This window comes from Canis lupus, chromosome 11 (genome assembly GCF_003254725.2).
Source record: "Canis lupus dingo isolate Sandy chromosome 11, ASM325472v2, whole genome shotgun sequence".
Taxonomy (NCBI): Eukaryota; Metazoa; Chordata; class Mammalia; order Carnivora; family Canidae; genus Canis; species Canis lupus.
The window spans coordinates 44,459,908-44,476,947 of record NC_064253.1 but is presented as its reverse complement, the minus strand read 5'-3'; the positions used below and the strand labels follow the sequence as shown (position 1 = coordinate 44,476,947).

Here is a 17,040-nt window from a genome sequence, read left to right as displayed (position 1 = left end):
TGATCCCGGGTCTCCAGGATCGCGTCCTGGGCCAAAGGCAGGCGCCAAACTGCTGCGCCACCAGGATCCCCTCCTATACATTCTTTTTAGAAAGCCTTAGGGTTTCACCTTTTATGTTTGAGATATTTATTTTGCCTTTTCACAAGTTTTCAAGACTAGATCTTCTAAAAAATAATATCCAGTTAATGTTACTTTTATACATAAACAAATAAATGAAGCTGAATCATGTTATGAGAAACCTATTACAATGGCTTTCCTGAGAAAATAGGCACAAATGTGGAATTACTGAAAAGATCAGACCATCTTCCATGTTCATGTTTTCTTTTTTTTAATAAAATTTTATTTTTAAGCTATCTCTACACCCAGCATGGGACTTGAACCCACAACCCTGAGATCAAGAGTCCCATGGTCTACCAACTGAGCCAGCTAGGCATCCCTTCTTGTTTTGTTTTCAAACATATAATTTAAGAAGAATGGCTTCTCTGATTATAGAGCGGCCTTGAATTAAGGAGGTGTTCTAAACATATGTTTGGTGAGCTAAAAGAAATTGACTATTTATGCATTTGTACATAATGGTGAATGGTGGGGAGAGAGGAGTAGTAGTCCTACACCCTATGTATGCAATCCAAGAAGAAGAGGAGCAGAAACCATATCCTCCTTGATTACATGGGAGAGAGAACCTTATCCACATGTTCCCAGTTGTCTCCATACTTGTTTTCTTCTGTTGCACACGTTGAGATCTGAGAGTCAGGAGATGACTCTGGCCACACTGCTTGAGGCAGAGAGTCACGTGTGTTCCTTTGCAGGCTTGGCTCCCAGCTGTTACATTGGTAGAGGACTCTGACACAGTGATAAGTGAACAGGCCATCTGATATTCTATCCAACACGGGGTAGTGGCTCATTTCAACTCTCACATAACACATAACATTTGCTCCAGAAATGGATTTTCTGAAACTTTCCACTTAAATAACTGTGGATTAACTTTTAGTGAGGCCAACATAGTGGGAACTAAGCAGAGCATATAACCCCAGACTGTTGGGCAGGAGCACATTGTCACGGTTCTGACTTAATTCACTGCATATTACTTCCTTTGAAATTTGCAGCCAGATTTTACACTATTCACCTTTTAATGTCTGGAAATGCATAAAGCATTTGGCCATTGGTTCACCTTGTTTAAGTTATACACCTAGATAGGATAAGACTATATTTGCCAAAGCATAGTGTACTTTTCTAAAAGATTAGAATTGTTCTTCTACCTTAGATAAGCCATAGAATGTTAGTGATCGTGTTTTTATGCAATCCTATGAGTGATAACATTACATATTATCATGCCTCCCCCCAAACTTTTTTTATACAAACTTAGAAAAGTTTCTAATATAAAGGTTATATTATCAACAAATGCTAGTTTGAAAGAACCAAATAGGATTTTGAAGATTACCCTTCTTTAACAATGCCTTAAATTTTTATCTCCTTATCCATTCCTCATTGCTTTCTTTCTCAAGACATTATGGTTTATTGTGTCTCCACTAGGTACCTTGCATGTGATTTACACAGTGAATGGCCCTGCTTTCGGAGCAAGTTAATGATATAATATCCCCATTTATATTCAGAGCAGTCAACACTTTCTAGCTCTCAGAATAATAAAAGCACCTGCATTTAATATACATGGAAGAATGGGAAGGCAGATAGCAGATAAGGCACAATCAGGGAAGTGTAATCAGATAAAATATCACAATATTATAGTAGATCAGCATCTGGTAATGACTCGAATTTTGAAAGACTGACAAACAGCATGGCCTAAAGCAGCCAGGCATACCTCATTCAGAGCAACTCTTCCCAGAACTGATTGCTCCTCTCATGTGTTTTCTGCCAGATTAAGCAGGTAGGGTTTCTTATTTTAACTCTTCTGGAACTGCTTTGTGCCACTGGAAAAACACTGGCAATCTTCCTTTTGAGCCCAGATCAGAAACAAAAACAAATGACGTAGCCGAAAGTAAAGCCTTGCATCTCCCAGCAGTTATCTCAAATTGATCCAAATCAGTTTTATTAAAAATAAAAATAAAGCCTGCAGTGATAGACAGAGCTTTCATTTCCCTCTCCGTACTTGCCTGCATGGCATTGACATTTTATTCTTTTTTTTTTTTTTTTTTAAAGCAGGGGAAAACAGTTTATTAGAAACTGATTTGTCTCTGAGAACTTCCTCACTTTTGGCCACTGGCAGCTGGTAAACCTAGCTGTGTATCTTAGCCTTGTGTGAGCCCTAATATAACACAACCATATGGAGTCATATAGAAAGCTTCAGATTCGCAAGTCAGAACTGAACAAATCTGTGGTCTGTACAGTGGGGCTTAGGACTTTTCCTCTCCTTTTAAGTTATTCTTTGTTGGAGGCCAGTCATCTTCAGTGAACTCCCTTGAGTTTATCAGATACCACTGAGGAAATGGGGAGTGCAAGATACAAGGCGTGGGCAGGGCCCAGGTACAGAAGGACCGTTTAGCAAACATAACCTGGCCCACACTCTGCCCTGATGTTGACCCCTTCCATGGCAGGGTTCCGGCTCCTTCACAGAGGGATCACAAAGCGCCTTTGCTCTTATCTGCTGCAATTGGAGTAGGATACCATGTGTAGAAAATGGACTTGCCTCATCTTCTGAGAAGAGCTGTATTCACTCTCTTGTTCCCCAATTCTGATGCTTTTGTTTGCTTTTCTAGAGTGGCAGCCCTGGGCACCAGTCAAAGGTGTGTGTTTATTTTAATTATTTATTTATTTGTTGAGAGTGTGTGTATGTGTGTGAGAGAGAGAGAGGGGAGGGAGAGAGAGCACAAGTAGTGGGGGAGAGGGAGAGGAAGAAGCAGACTCCCCTCTGAGCAGGGAACCCCATGTGATGTGGGGCTCTATCCCAGGATCCTGAGATCATGACCTGAGCAAAAGGCAATAACTTAAGTGACTGAGCCACCCAGGCACCTCAAAAAGTGTGTGTTTAAATGAAAATTTCATAAGTATGGACATGAAGGAGGTGAAATAAATGTCCATTGAGTTTAGAGCAACTCTATTTTTTGGAAATCACTCTTCCCAAAATATCTCTGTCTCTTTGGCTGGTTTAGTCAGCTCAGACTGTGATAACAAAATACTGTAGACTGGGTGACCTAAAGAACAGAAATTTATTTTCTCACAGTTCTGAAGGCTATAAGTCTAAGACCAGGGTGCCAGGGTGGTTGGGTTCTGGTGAGAATTCTCTACCTGGTTTGCAGACAGTGGCCATCTCAGCATGTGCTCATATGACCTTTTCTTTGGAAAGAGAGGAAGAGAACACGCTTTCTGCTGTGCCTTCTTATAATGACACTTATCCCACAAGCCCCTCCCTATGACCTTGTTTAAACATGTATAACCTCCCAAAGGCCCTATCTCCAAACACCATCACATTGTGGGTTACATAGGAACCGGGAGGTGGGGGACACAAGTCAGTCCATAGTATTACCCACTAGTTTTATCGTGGCAGTGTTCGTAAGGCTGGGACAAAGAGAGCCAGTGTCTGGCCAAAAAGGTTGACTTTGAAGAGTGTTAGTAGTTTAATCCAAGATGGAGCAAAAAAGGGAGTTATCCCTTTTTTCACACACGCCCACACCCTGCCATACCCACGTTAGACTTGAGAGAAAAAGGAGTAAGTGCTGTGTCAGGGATGAAGTAGAAATGTAATAACTTTCTGGATGTTTATGGTGTCAACATTCTCTTATCTTTTCTACTATACTTTCCACCTTTACAGTTAATAAGGACTAATCGCTGATTTAAGAATGATGAATTAACCCACAAGGGAGCTTCATTCACCAAGAAGTTTTCAATATATTATAAATACCAAAAAGGGAACTAATTTTTAAGAGTTCTGATGACCTGAGTGGAAGTAAGGAGTTGGTGGGGAATCATGGGTTAGTTACAACCCCCTCTTTTCAGAGCATCCCATTTTGTATAATGTTTTCTTATACAGAATTATTCATTATTGAATGCTTTTGGGAGATGGGCTGAGATTTACATTTACAATTGAAAAACTGTAAACTCCTTCAAGGTCATTAGAAGAGATCTGGATTATCAACTGAAGCGTGAACTGCACAATACTGAAAATTGAAAACACCTCCCCCAGAGGTTTGTTTATTTGTTTTGTTTTTTTGCTTTTATTTTTTGCTTTGTTTTGCATTTTAGTTGTGGACTGAGAGGAACAAGCAAAGCAGCCTATTGTTTTAACTTGTCATTTGGTGAGTCTGGGCCATGAAAAGCCATGCTAGTCACATTAAAAAGAGATGTATCACTATCTGATTTGTGATTAGAGATGGCCTTAGATAAAGCACAATTGGGGCTATTTCAGCCTCTAAATTGAAAACATTTCTGCTTCTTCTTGAAGCTCCATTAAGAGGTATTTAATAAATAGTAAAGATGATCATGCAACCAGTCAAATTATTTTCTGGTTCCATTTGCATTCCTCACCCTTTCCTCAGTCTTCTTCCTGGAGGGGGAAAACAGTACAGTAAGTAAGTAGTAACACAGTTATCTGAAGGATGGCATGAGCATTGATTCATCTCAAGTGTTTAGGTAGAGATTATGCTGTATGTAATGGGGTATGATGCATAATTTTCTAACTTAAGACTGTGGTTTATGCATTTTGCCACCATCATCCCATTTTGGGGCAGGTAAAGTACTGATCAGTAGAAAAGATAGTGGGAATAGATCGAGGAGAATAAAAAGATGTATGTGTGATGGCATTGACTGTAAAGTGGGATAAGAATCATTTCCTGAAGACAGAATTTGGGATTACTTCTTAAGGACTGAGTGATTTGTTCTTTTCCTCTGTACATAATTTGTGTTGAAGGTTTTGGGTGACAAGAAAAAGATACTTCTCAGTTACTTCTGCAATTATATTTGAGTCATATTTTCTAAGGGAAGTACCTGAGTCTGCCTTTGTTAAATGCACACCCCAAATCTAAATCTCAAGCTTCAGGAATGAGAAAAGATTAGATCTTCATGCATCTTAGTTGTTAGAAAGTCATTTAACTTTTTGCCTTAGCTTTTCTATTTCGATAGCAGGAACATATTATTTTCTGCCAGATTTAATAATCTCCTCATTTTTTAGCTGAATTCTCTAGGTATTTGTCAGAAGATTTTGTCATTACGTGATGGTGCACAACAATTGTTTAATAAATTGTTGCTATAAAGACATTATAAAAATACATATATGAATACTTCTAAGAAACGAGCGTGCATAGTTGGAGATGACAAATTGTTAAATATTGGAAATGATTAGTGGAGAAAAACCATCTGAAAAAAGTAAACTTAGCTGAGTAATGAGTGCTACGGATTAACATATTCTACAAATCTATCAATACTAGGGCATAGCATGTCCTTGTTACTCTCTAAAATTAATAATGACAGATACCAAGACCCCATTAATATTTTAATAGTCTAAGAAGCACAGGCAAGCATGCAGCAGGGAAGAATGTCAATCAGTGGTCAGGGGTGCACGGCCATCTTGAGAGAGTCTGTCAGGCAGGAGAGTGAAGTCCTCGTACGACTTTCTTCTTCCTGGGTTCATTCACAGATCAGCACCCAGTTTCAGAAAATGTACTAATTTTGAACAGAGGGATGTGCTGGCACAGGGCAAACCCCACAGAGTATTTAGCATTCTTTATGCCCACTATGTGTTTTAAGAAATACTAATGTTCGTGTCAGTGTGTATCCTTCAATGTCGTGTCCTCTGAAAAAATAGTAGGAACTCTTACAAAGAATATATATCCTGGGAGTCTGAAGAAGTAGGTTTTTCCTCTGATTCTGGCACTGACAGTCTCCTTGCTCGAATCAAGATCCAAGATCCTCCTTAGTAGAAATGATATAATGTGTGCAAACTACTGTGAGATACTTGGAAGAATAAATCTGAGTGAAATAAGGAGAGAAGGGAAGAAAACCGTTAAATAACACATGTAAAGGACTTATGGTGGTGCCTCACTCAAAGGAGGTCCACAAGCAACACTGGCTTCCCACTCTTTTTGCTTCCAAGGGGCCCCTTTCTACAACGACCTTTCCTTGACCTTCCTATGTGGCTCACAACATGTTTTGCAGCACTCATAAACGTTTCCTCAGAGTCGACTTTGGATTTGAAGCTGTAATGATAGTTCCCTCTTGTAATAATATGTTCCTATAATTTGACACCCACAGAGGTGGTTCTGTAGAGAAGGAGGGTCTGCTTCTCGAAGGCTGTCAGTCAGCACTTCATTACTGGACGGGTTTGAAGGATCATTTGTTAGAGGCTCTACAGGACCGGAGACCACATCACAAAGACTGAGTATTTTTCACTTGGTATTTCTAATCTAAATACCACAACTGGTTTCTACCGCAAGAAAGTAGAAGCCAAAATAAAAGAGGCAGGATTCCAGAGAAAAAGGAGAGAAAAAGCAGTGTTTTGCCAGGAACTGGTATGCTCACCCCAGGACTAACACCATCAGACATAGGTTTGGTAGCAGCTGCCAGGATCTGTACAAGGCCAGTATTAGTTCTGTTCTTGGAGTTTCCTTATACTTCCACTGGTAATGATTCGCCTTTTTTTTTTTTTTTTAATGATTCCCTTTTAATCGCTTGATTATAGTTAAGAGCTCAGAGACGAGATATACATTTCTTCACTCTCTTTTTAAAAATATTTCCTTATGGGGGATCCCTGGGTGGCTCAGCGGTTTAGCGCCTGCCCTTGGCCCGGGGCGCGATCCCGGAGGCTCCGGATCAAGTCCCGCATCGGGCTCTTGGCATAGAGCCTGCTTCTCTCTCTCTCTCTCTGTCTATCATGAATAAATAAATAAAATCTTAAAAAAAAAAAAATATTTCCTTATGACTTAAAAGAAGTCGGTTTTTACTTTGGCCTTGTCTCTGCTGCCGGGTTGCCTGATGGATTTTTCTCTGCACAAGCCCAACCCGGCTCCCACCCCTGTGTTTACTTGCCATGTTTTCTGGTAATTCTCGTGATTTCAGTCCTTTCCCCGTGCTATTGTGCTGGGCACCTACTGGAAACAGCCATCTTCTTGTCCCTACTTGTTGATCCACTCTTCTGTCTCGGGGTTTCCTCCAGGATCAGCCATCAGGGAGGTTTTCTTTTCCTTCTGCCTCTCTCTCTCTCGAGGTCTGATGAGTTCTATTCTCTTTCATTCCACAGTGTATTGAGCATTACAAAGTGTACTTGTAGGATTAAGCTTATTTGTTGGCAAACTTGTCTTCTTCCCTGGCCTGTTGGCTCCTTGACCACCGGCCTGAACCACTTTTTTTTTTTTTTTTTTTTAAGATTTTATTCGTTTATTCATGAGAGACACAGACATAGGCAGAAGGAAAAGCAGGCTCCCTACGGGGAGCCTGATGCAGGACTCCATCCTAGGACCTCGAGATCATGACCTGAGCCAAAGGCAGACGGTCAACTACTGAGCCACCCAGGCACCCCTGAGGCACTCATTTTTATAGGCCTGGCCATAGTAGTGCTGATGGAACATTTACTGAACAAATGTTCAGTACATTCTCTTTTGTTATATACAACAAAATAATTCAAAGTTAGCAGGGAGCATTTGATGTAAAAGAGATTTGTGAAATGAATGAGAGCTTATGTTTTATTGTTTGTTCTGAGACAGGGAGAGCAACATATATTTATGAAATATGGGTAAAAATAATTGACTTGGTGATTATGGGGCAAACCATCTTGGAAGATGGCATAGTGAGGTATAGCAAGTTCATTGGCAGAGTTCTAGGCAGAATTTTGCCACAGAGCCTAGCCACAGTCTGTGGAAGCTCCCCCTTCTGGCCTTAATATTCTCATCTTGTAGAACAGAGAGAAAGGACAAAATAGTCTTACATGAATTTCAGGTCATTCACGCTCTGGAAACCTATTATCCATCATAACAATTGCCATTAGGGGTCGTCTGTCACTGCCAAGGAGGCCTGGCTCTAGCCCTATATAAGGGTACCTACCCATTTTTTGTACCTTATGCAGATTTTGGGTCCTCTAGGTTCTTTTTCTTAGTTTCCTCTAGTCATGCTCTTCTTCCCCCTTCCTTTAGACTTGTAAGTTTTGCCCTGGAGCTGCTGAATAGTTGAACATCATATTACATAGCCCTCCCATCCTCCTGTAGGGTAACCTCATTGCCTCCCCACTGCCTGCCTCTACCTCATTGCACCAGACAGGTCTTAGCACCTCTCCAGCTAGTCCTTACACTGCAACTGGCCCAGGTGGGATTTTAGGGCCTCATGGCAAAATGCCCTGTCTTCAATTTTGTGCTAAAGCTGTATTGCCATTGGGACGCCTGAGTAGCTCAGCCGTTGAGCATCTGCCTCCAACTCACGGTGTGACCCAGAATCCCCGGATCAAGTCCCAAATCAGGCTCCCTGTGTGGAGCCTGCTTCTCCCTCTGCCTTTGTTCTCTGCTTCTCTCTCTCTGTCTCTCATGAACAAATAAATAAAATCTTTAAAAAAAAACTGTTTTGCCATAAACGTCTCCAGTTGCTTCACCATCAGCACACCTCCTTTTCTTCTCTTTTCCAGAATCCACCTCACTTAATATGACAGTTAGTAAATAGTTCTGATCACAGAAAGTTTACTGCAGGTGATAGATATTTACTTACACTGCTGATCCTTGCAGTGTCCCCAAGGGTAGATATTTTATATTAATTTTAGAGATGAGGAAACTGAGTCTCAGATTGTTTAAATAACTTGCCCACATTGCCCAACTCCAAAGCTGGTGCTGTTTCTGCTGCACTATGTTACATTTCAGCATATGGAGGCCCAGGTCAATTTTTGTTGTTTTGTTCATGTCAGCTCTTTATGTGTTTCAGAAACAGTGTTGTCTCACCAAAGAGAAAGACGTTCCACTGCATTTTATAATACATCAACTTGCTATTTTATTTTTTCTTTCATAGTCTTCTGCTCTGTGTATCTTTACACATATTTTAAAGAGTTAAGATCATAATATGGATATAGTCCTTATTCTAAAAATAATTCCATAAGCACTTTCTTTGTTGCTCTTTTCTCTATTGTCATCTTAATGGTGCATAATTTTTGTCAGATTGGTTTATCATACTTTTAAAGATCTTTTTCCTGCTGCAGAACTTTGAGGTTATTTCCATTTTGTGCTGTGATAAATTATGTTATAATAATGATATTTATGTACTTTTTAAGATTAATGGTAATACATTGGCTTTTAAAACCTTTTTTATCATGGAAATTGTGAAATATTCACAAGAGATTAGAAGGGACCTGCGTCTACCTGTCACTCTGCTTCAACAAAAATTAACATTTTGCTCATGTTGTCTCAGCTACAACACCATTTTTTTTTTTTTTTTTTTGGAGAACATTAAAGAAAATTTCCAAGTATCTTGTCATTGCACTTCAGGATAGACTTGTAACTGATAAGGACTTTCCCCAGTGTCATCTAATAGTCTGTGTTTAAATTTCCCTGATTATCTCCAGAGTGACTTTTCACATTAAGTTTGTGCAAGGTAGGATCCAAATACAGTCTACATGTTGCAATTGGTTGTTAACATCATTAAAGTTTCATTTATTCTAAATGGTACACACACACACACACACACACACACTCTCACTCATTTTTTAATGCCATCAATTTGTTGGAGAAGCTATGTCAGAATTTCTGTAGAAGGTCCAACATTCTAAGATTAGTGGTTTCTTCAAGGTAGCCTCAACTGCTATCCTTATCTATTCTATTTGTTTTAACTGATAGATGTGAGTGCTTTCAATAAGATGGTGGTTCAATTTCTTAAGAAAAATATTTTGTAAGTGCTGTCCATTTCACTTTGAGGTCAAACTTCTTAGAACATTTTACCAGGTCACAAGCTTCTTTTCTTTCTTGTTCTGCCCCAAAGCCTCTTGTATAGGCAATTTATTAATATACAAGCCCATTCACGTCAGGCACATGTAACTAGATCCCTGCTAATCCCAGCCTCTTCTGTCCCACCTACTGGACCCAGTGTTAACATTAACCAATTTCCTTGTAGCCCAGTCAACCTTATTAGAAAACTAGGAATTGCCTGAAATACTTTTGAAAGCAGTTAGTGGCCCAAGAAAGCCTGGATTTGAAAGAGAAATAATTGAGAATTGAGGAAGCATGCCTCAATTGTAGACATTGAATGTTCTGGTTCAAAGGTTAAGTTCAAGTATATGGGGCACGACTGTTATATTGATGACTTCACATGTCAGAGAAGGCCTGAGACCTACATCTGTTTTTATGCTTCTACACTATTTAAGCTTAGGGTAGTTTGAGGTTTCTCTTTCTTAGAGTATTAAGGCCATTATCATGAACCACTAAGTTCTAATGGGTCTGCTTCCATCATACTGAATCTCTGGGCACCACGAGGGAGCCCTGGCTAGAGCAGGAGAGTAGGACACTTTCTTTTCTTCCTAGGACACATCCCACCTTGTATTTTAGATACAGCATTTCAGGGCCTCTTCAGGGCCACACATGATACCCAAAGTCCCACCAGACAGAACAAAGAGATGTCCAAGACTTGAGATTCCCAGAATTGTCCAGGAATTGGGAGAGGCAGAGTGAGTCTCTCCTATCTTCCTGGTCCCAGAAAACTGTAAGGCATGTGTGGCTTTCCCTTTAGGTCATTAGGCAAAGTGAGATCGTCCGCCTGGTTTGCCTGACTATTCCAACCTCCTATATTTTTACACTCTGGATAAATCCTTAGCATTAGTGGACAAGTACCAAAAATGGACAATCAGTTTCTGCCTTGAGATCTGGTATGGACTTAACTCTTTGCTAGAAAAGAAAAGCAACCCTTCCATTCTTCTTCTGTGAGCTTATCCAAATTTTGTCTTTTTCTTTCAGTATCTTCTATTTATTTAATTCTTCTGTTTGCTTGTGTTGGTAAAAACCACTTTACTGAGGTATAATTGACATACGAAAACTGTACATACATACTGTACACAGCTTGAGTTTGGAGAGGAGTATACACTGTAAAGCCATCACCACAATCTATGCCAAAAATCTGTCCATTACCCAAAAGATTTTTGCTGCCCTCTTATTTTTTCTCATTTATTTAATTCTTATCTTGAAAAGAACCTTTCTATAATCCATGGATACCTTTTGCTCTTTGTTTACAATGTTAACTTGCTGTATCCTCATCATTCCCTGTGAATATATACAATTGGTAATCTGGGGAATTGGGTACTCCCCAGAAGTGTTCAGTCTATACTCATTTCCTTCTATTGCATAAGCAGTTCTGGCTTTTAAGCAAACAAAGGAGTAAATTTTGGAGTCAACTAAAATAAAAGCTTGACTATCAGACATGAATCAAATGTGCTCTACAGACTAATCCATTATTCGAGTATATCTGGGACTACATAAATTAATCTTAATCATGTTTATTCTTTTAAAAACATCAACAGTTAAAAATTGCATATCTCATTATTAAAAATGGTTTTGGAGCTGAGATGTAATCTCCTAAATTAAGGAATAAAAATAAGAGCAGGATGATCCAGCTAACCATTTTTCTTCTTAAAACTTGAAATAAATGGAGATCGAGAATGTTAGACATCTTTAAATAAATCAGAGGTCTTATGACATTTCTAATATTTTATTAACAAAGTTTTGATTTGATTTATCTATGTAAAATAACTAGCAAGGTATTCTCTAAGTGCTGAGACATAAATTACAAACACGAAACCTTGATTTATGTTAATGGTGGATAATATGTGGGACATGGCAAGTTATCACGGATTTTACAATATTCCCCAAGTTGGGGATGGAATCATAGAAAAGTACTGGAGAAACTGCTGCCTTAGGCTCCATTTGTTGATATATAGATGATGGCTGTCTTCTAAGAAATGATATAATCCTGATGATGTGAACTTGCACTTCTATTCCAGGCACCTCCAGATTTTAGCGAAATCTGCTCGACATTTCCGAGTCCCTATGATGGATCAGAGGCATTCAGATCTCTGCAAGGATGGCAGAGGAGGAAAAACAAAAAACTGTCAGCATTGGTAAATATTGGGTCTCTCCAATCTCTTGCAGAATGTTAACATTTTCATATTTCTAAAGTACCTTCATCTCTCCCATCTCCTAGACGCTCAGTGACACCCAATGCCCAGAATTTCCAATTCTGTGTCAATCCAACATAGGCCCCCTGTATTGTTTACCTGAGCTGCTGAGTATTACTGGGGAGAAATTGTATGGCCTGCAGATCAGCAGCAGGGCACATTTTCACTTGTCAACCTCAAGAGCTGTTGGCCTCATGCACCATCTCCCTGTTCTTTGCCTGGCCGACCTCTCCCCAGCCTTTAGGGCTTAGCCTAAACTTAAAGCTTCAGAGAAACCTTCTCTCTGATTGCCCTCTCTGATTAGACTCCCTCCTTTCCCAGTATCCCATTCATTTTTTTTCAAGACACTTGGCACTCTATAATTCTTTATTTAAGTCTCTGCCTGATTTATTGTTTGTCTCCACAACTAATTTCTTGTGAGTGGGGATAGCATCCGTTTTATTAATTACTGTAATATAGCTCTCTTCTTGGCACACAGTAGACACTCAGGGAGAATTTTTGTATAAATGAATAAATTGTAAGAGTGTGTTTGGAAAAAAAATATCTAATTTTAAAAAAGTTTAAAAAGCATCACTTTCAGTGAATATGGCCATAGCACAAGAGATATCCGTACGGATGTCAGGTTACATATACCTGCTAAATAAGCATCTTGTATGTGGTGAAATAGTTTAAGACTCCAGGGTTCTGAATTCAGAACATACAGCAGTTGCTAAGCCTTTATAACAGCAGTTCTCAACCTCCTTTTGTCTGCAGCTGCACACAGGCTGATGCTCTATTGACCTGTGCCATGTGAACAAGCCAGCATTGTGCATGGCTCCCAGAGCCCTGGCTCTTCCTGCACTTCTTTCTCCCCGACTCAAGAAACCATTTGGGGATGCAAGTGAGTGAGTGAGTATGAATGTAAGGCTACTAGAAGGATTAGCTCAAATCTGTTCTGATATACATTAAAAAGCAAAAGATAAACCAGTTATAAATTTGGAGGTTTGAAAAAAATAGTAATGAGTTACTTGCTGCTACCTATTTCACAACTGATCAAGACATATCAGTGTGTCATGATGTGATTTTTGAATTGGTGGGGTTTTTTTAAAGATTTTATTTATTTATTTATTTATTTATTTATTTAATTTTAGAGAGAGCAAGAGCAGGAGAGAGGGGCGGGGCGAGAGGGAGAAGCAGACTCCCTGCTGACCAGTGAGCCCACTATAGGGCTTGATCCCAGGACCCTGGAATCATGACCTTAGACAAAGGCAGAAGCTTAACTGACTGAGCCTCCCAGGTGCCCCTGGAATGGTATTTTAGAAATTAATCCCAAACCACTGGGGAGAATTTTATTGCTCATGTAACCTCTGGGGAAGAAGAAAATGCATGAGTTGAGAGTGCAAAATAGCAAGCCCTGTAGGAGAGGAACTCATGGAAATGATAATTGCATTAAAATGTACACTGTGGCTTGTAAGATATTGCCTTGATGGCCTCCCTCAGTGACTAATGTAAAATACTTATTATTTAAGTTGAACTATATGAATGCAGATATGAGACATTTTTATTTAAAAATGCAATTTCATAGGAGTTGAACTAACTAGTTTATTAATATTTTCTGTTGTTCATCAAAAATGCACTTGGAACTGAGCTATCAGCACTTGCAAAAATGAGAAAAAGCAGCGTAACAGTGAATTTTAGGGTGTCCCTTTTAGTGCCTTTTTTTCTCAGAACAAGTTAACTAATCGATGAACCTGTTGATCTTGGTTGCTCATCCTTAGCCCAGCGCTGGTCTAAGTGCTATCTGGGGGATAGATACAGAGGAGCCCAGGGTAGCACTGGCTGTAAAAAGTTACAATCTAGGTGGCAAAACAAGATACATCTGAAAAATAAAACACTTTATGCATACTAAATTATGCAGTCCTAACAAATAAAGACAAATGGCTTATCTGTCACTGTTGTTCCTCTTGTCTTGCCATATATGTATTTTTAAAAGCTTTTTACTTTGAAAAATAGTTTTATATTTATAAAAGAGTTGCAATGATAGCACAGAGATATATTTAGCTCTCCATAGTGTTAACATCTTACTTAACAATGGTACAGTCATCGAAGTAGGATATTGCCACTGGTATGTAACTATTCACTAAGGTACAGACTACTCAGATTTCACACGTTTTTCCATTAATATACTTTTTCTGTTCCAGGATCCAATCTGCTGACAATACCACATTACATTTAGCATATATGTATTTTAATAATGATACTATATAAAAGTAGGAAGGAAAGCATTTTACCCATACTCAGATATGACTGCTGTTAATATTTTGGTGTATTTCTTCCTGAGACACTCACGTAAACACACACCATGCATGTCAGGATCAAACTGCATACCTGTTTTTGTACTCTTATTTTTATAATTTAACAAATCATAAATATTACCCTATGTTATTAGTGTTTGAAAATATGCTTAATGTGTATATAATTTTTACCATATGGATATGATAACAAAAGCTATGTTAACATTACCAGATTATTGAATACTCCTATCCATTTTCCCTCTTACGAATGTCACTGTGATGATATTCAGTACACATGAGCCCTGGGCAGCTTTCATATTTCTGCAGGTTGATGACAAGGAAGACTATATAAGGTGAAGATCTATGGATTTTCCCCTTTTATTATTTTTTTATTGAGACATCTTTTATTATATTTTTAAATTCAAGAGCTACACATTTAAACTATACTGAAATCTCTAAAATGGAAAATGAAAATCTTCTACTCTGGTAGACTTACTTCCCTGAGGAAAAGAACAGTGTCATGAGGTCTCTGGCTCTCACTTGAACCTGTGCTCCTGAAATTATTAGGGGTGTTTCCAGCAATGGTATAAAAATGTAACTTCAAACCTGAGCTTTTTATAAGTGTGCAAAGTTCCCAAGGGTTCTCAGGAAGAATATCCTAGCCCCGTTATCTTTTGATTTGTGGCTAAAGATGCCATTCCTTGGACATTTCCTATAGTTGCGGATGACCATTTTTATTTTCAGGATTTAGCTGCTCATTTGTTACTGAGAGATTCATTATTAGGTAACAGAGCAACACAGGGGGAAAAGGGATCCTCTGATTGTTCCTACCTTTTAGAATAGATAATTCATCTGTTCCCAAGACACTAAGGTCCACAGGTGCAAGGCCCGGAGCTGCCATCCACTGATACTGTTGTTGGCCATGAAAGTATGAGGGGAGCATCTCGGGCCCCTGGCTCCTGCATTCCGTAGCCACAGTGGCTGGACGCTTAGCACACTGTTGATGTTGGGGCTTACTACAAGCAGGCAACAGAGCATGGGTAGCGAAGATGGCAGAGTGTAGCCTCTGAAGTTAGGCCTGGGCTCAAATTGATAGGATCCAATGCTTACTAAGAATTCTTTGACTTTAAGCAAGTAACTGAGACCCTCTAAACCCTTCTCAACTGTAAAGATGAGATTGTTATACAGGCTGTTATATAATTTGAAGAAGATGTGAAAATGTTTGGTACTGGGCACCTGGCACATAGTGTGCCATCAAATAAAAGTGTGTTAAATGAAGGGATGGATGAATGACTCATGGAGCCAGTTGAACACCCTATTTTTAAAATAGGAGTGTGGCCATTTGTGATTCAACGTGTCAGAAATCTCAATGCCATGAGTAAATTGTCAATTTCATTTCTTCCCCAGGATTGCCGAAAACAGAAACCCAACTCCAGCTAGCTAGCATGAGAGGAATATATTGATGGGACACTCAGATCCTGAAATCTATAAGTTAAAATAACCAGTCTTTGGATCAACTAGATCCAGGCAACTCCGGGGACGTCAGAAAAAGAAAATTATGGACCTCTTCTCCAGGACACTGACATTTGAATTTCTCATTTTTAGTGACCTGCAGCATCAGATGGACCAGCTCTGGCTAGGAAGATGGGTTGTGTGGTATATACATGGTTGCTGGAGGCTTCTCCTCTGTATCAGGGGCAACAAGGCAAGGGGAATATTGGGAGCTAAGAAATTTTTAAGGCTTTAATGAGATGTAATTGTCATATAATAAACTACACATATTTAGAATGTACAAATTGATGCATTTTGAAATATACATAAAATTATATACAATTATATTTGTGTTATATATATATTAATCTGGAAAACAATGACTGATGAAAATAATGACTATATTCATCATTGCTGAAAGTTTCTTTGTGCTCTCTTGTATTCCCTCCCTCCTACCTCTCCATGCCCCTCTACTAGTGTTCCCAGGCAATCACTGATCTGCCTCTTACTATAGATTAATTTGCATTTTCTAGAATTGGGTATAAATGGGTATAAATGTAATATGTACTCTTTTTTGTCTGGCTTTTTGCACTTGGCATTATGATTTTGAGATTCATTCATGTTGTAGCATGTATCAGTACTTCACTCCTTTTTATGAATGTGTAATATTCCATGGTATGGATACACCACAGTTTATTCTTTCAATTCTTCCTGGACTTTTAGGTTGCTTCTGGTTTGGGGCTATTACCAATAAACCTGCTATGAAAATTCATGCACAAGGCTTTGTTTAGACATATGCTTGCATTTTTCTTGGTTAAAAACCTAGGACTAGAATGGCTGGGTCATCTTGTAGGTGTATAATTAATTTTTTTTCAGAACCAGCCAAGCAGTTTTCCAAAGAGACTGTAGCATTTTACATTCCCACCAGCAATATATGAGAGTTCTAATTGTTGCATATCCTCACTTCTACTTGGTATTCATCCAGAATTTATTTTTAGAAAATTCTCAAAACTTAATTCTAAGAAGACCAACAACCTAATTTTTAAAAATGAGTAAAAGATTTCAATAGATAATTTCCAAAGCAGATACATGGTGGCAAATATGCACATGAAAAGATACTCAACATCATTAGTCAGTAGAAAAATGAGAATTAAAAGTGCAATGGCATGCTTATTCAAAAAATAACATCAAAAGGAGGCTAAT

At 38.9% G+C, this 17,040-nt stretch overlaps 1 long non-coding RNA gene and 1 other non-coding gene across 2 annotated transcripts; one reads left to right on the top strand and one right to left on the bottom strand.

Moving 5' to 3' along the window:
* Window positions 1-359: 359 nt before the first annotated feature.
* Window positions 360-432, bottom strand: TRNAK-CUU (transfer RNA lysine (anticodon CUU)). The gene has a single exon. It is a non-coding gene; the product is annotated as a tRNA-Lys (tRNA).
* Window positions 433-2,178: 1,746 nt separating this feature from the next.
* Window positions 2,179-16,609, top strand: LOC112649815 (uncharacterized). The gene is made up of 4 exons (XR_007414048.1): window positions 2,179-4,137; window positions 11,900-12,016; window positions 12,827-12,961; window positions 15,754-16,609. It is a non-coding gene; the product is annotated as an uncharacterized LOC112649815 (long non-coding RNA).
* The last annotated feature ends 431 nt before the right edge of the window (window positions 16,610-17,040 follow it).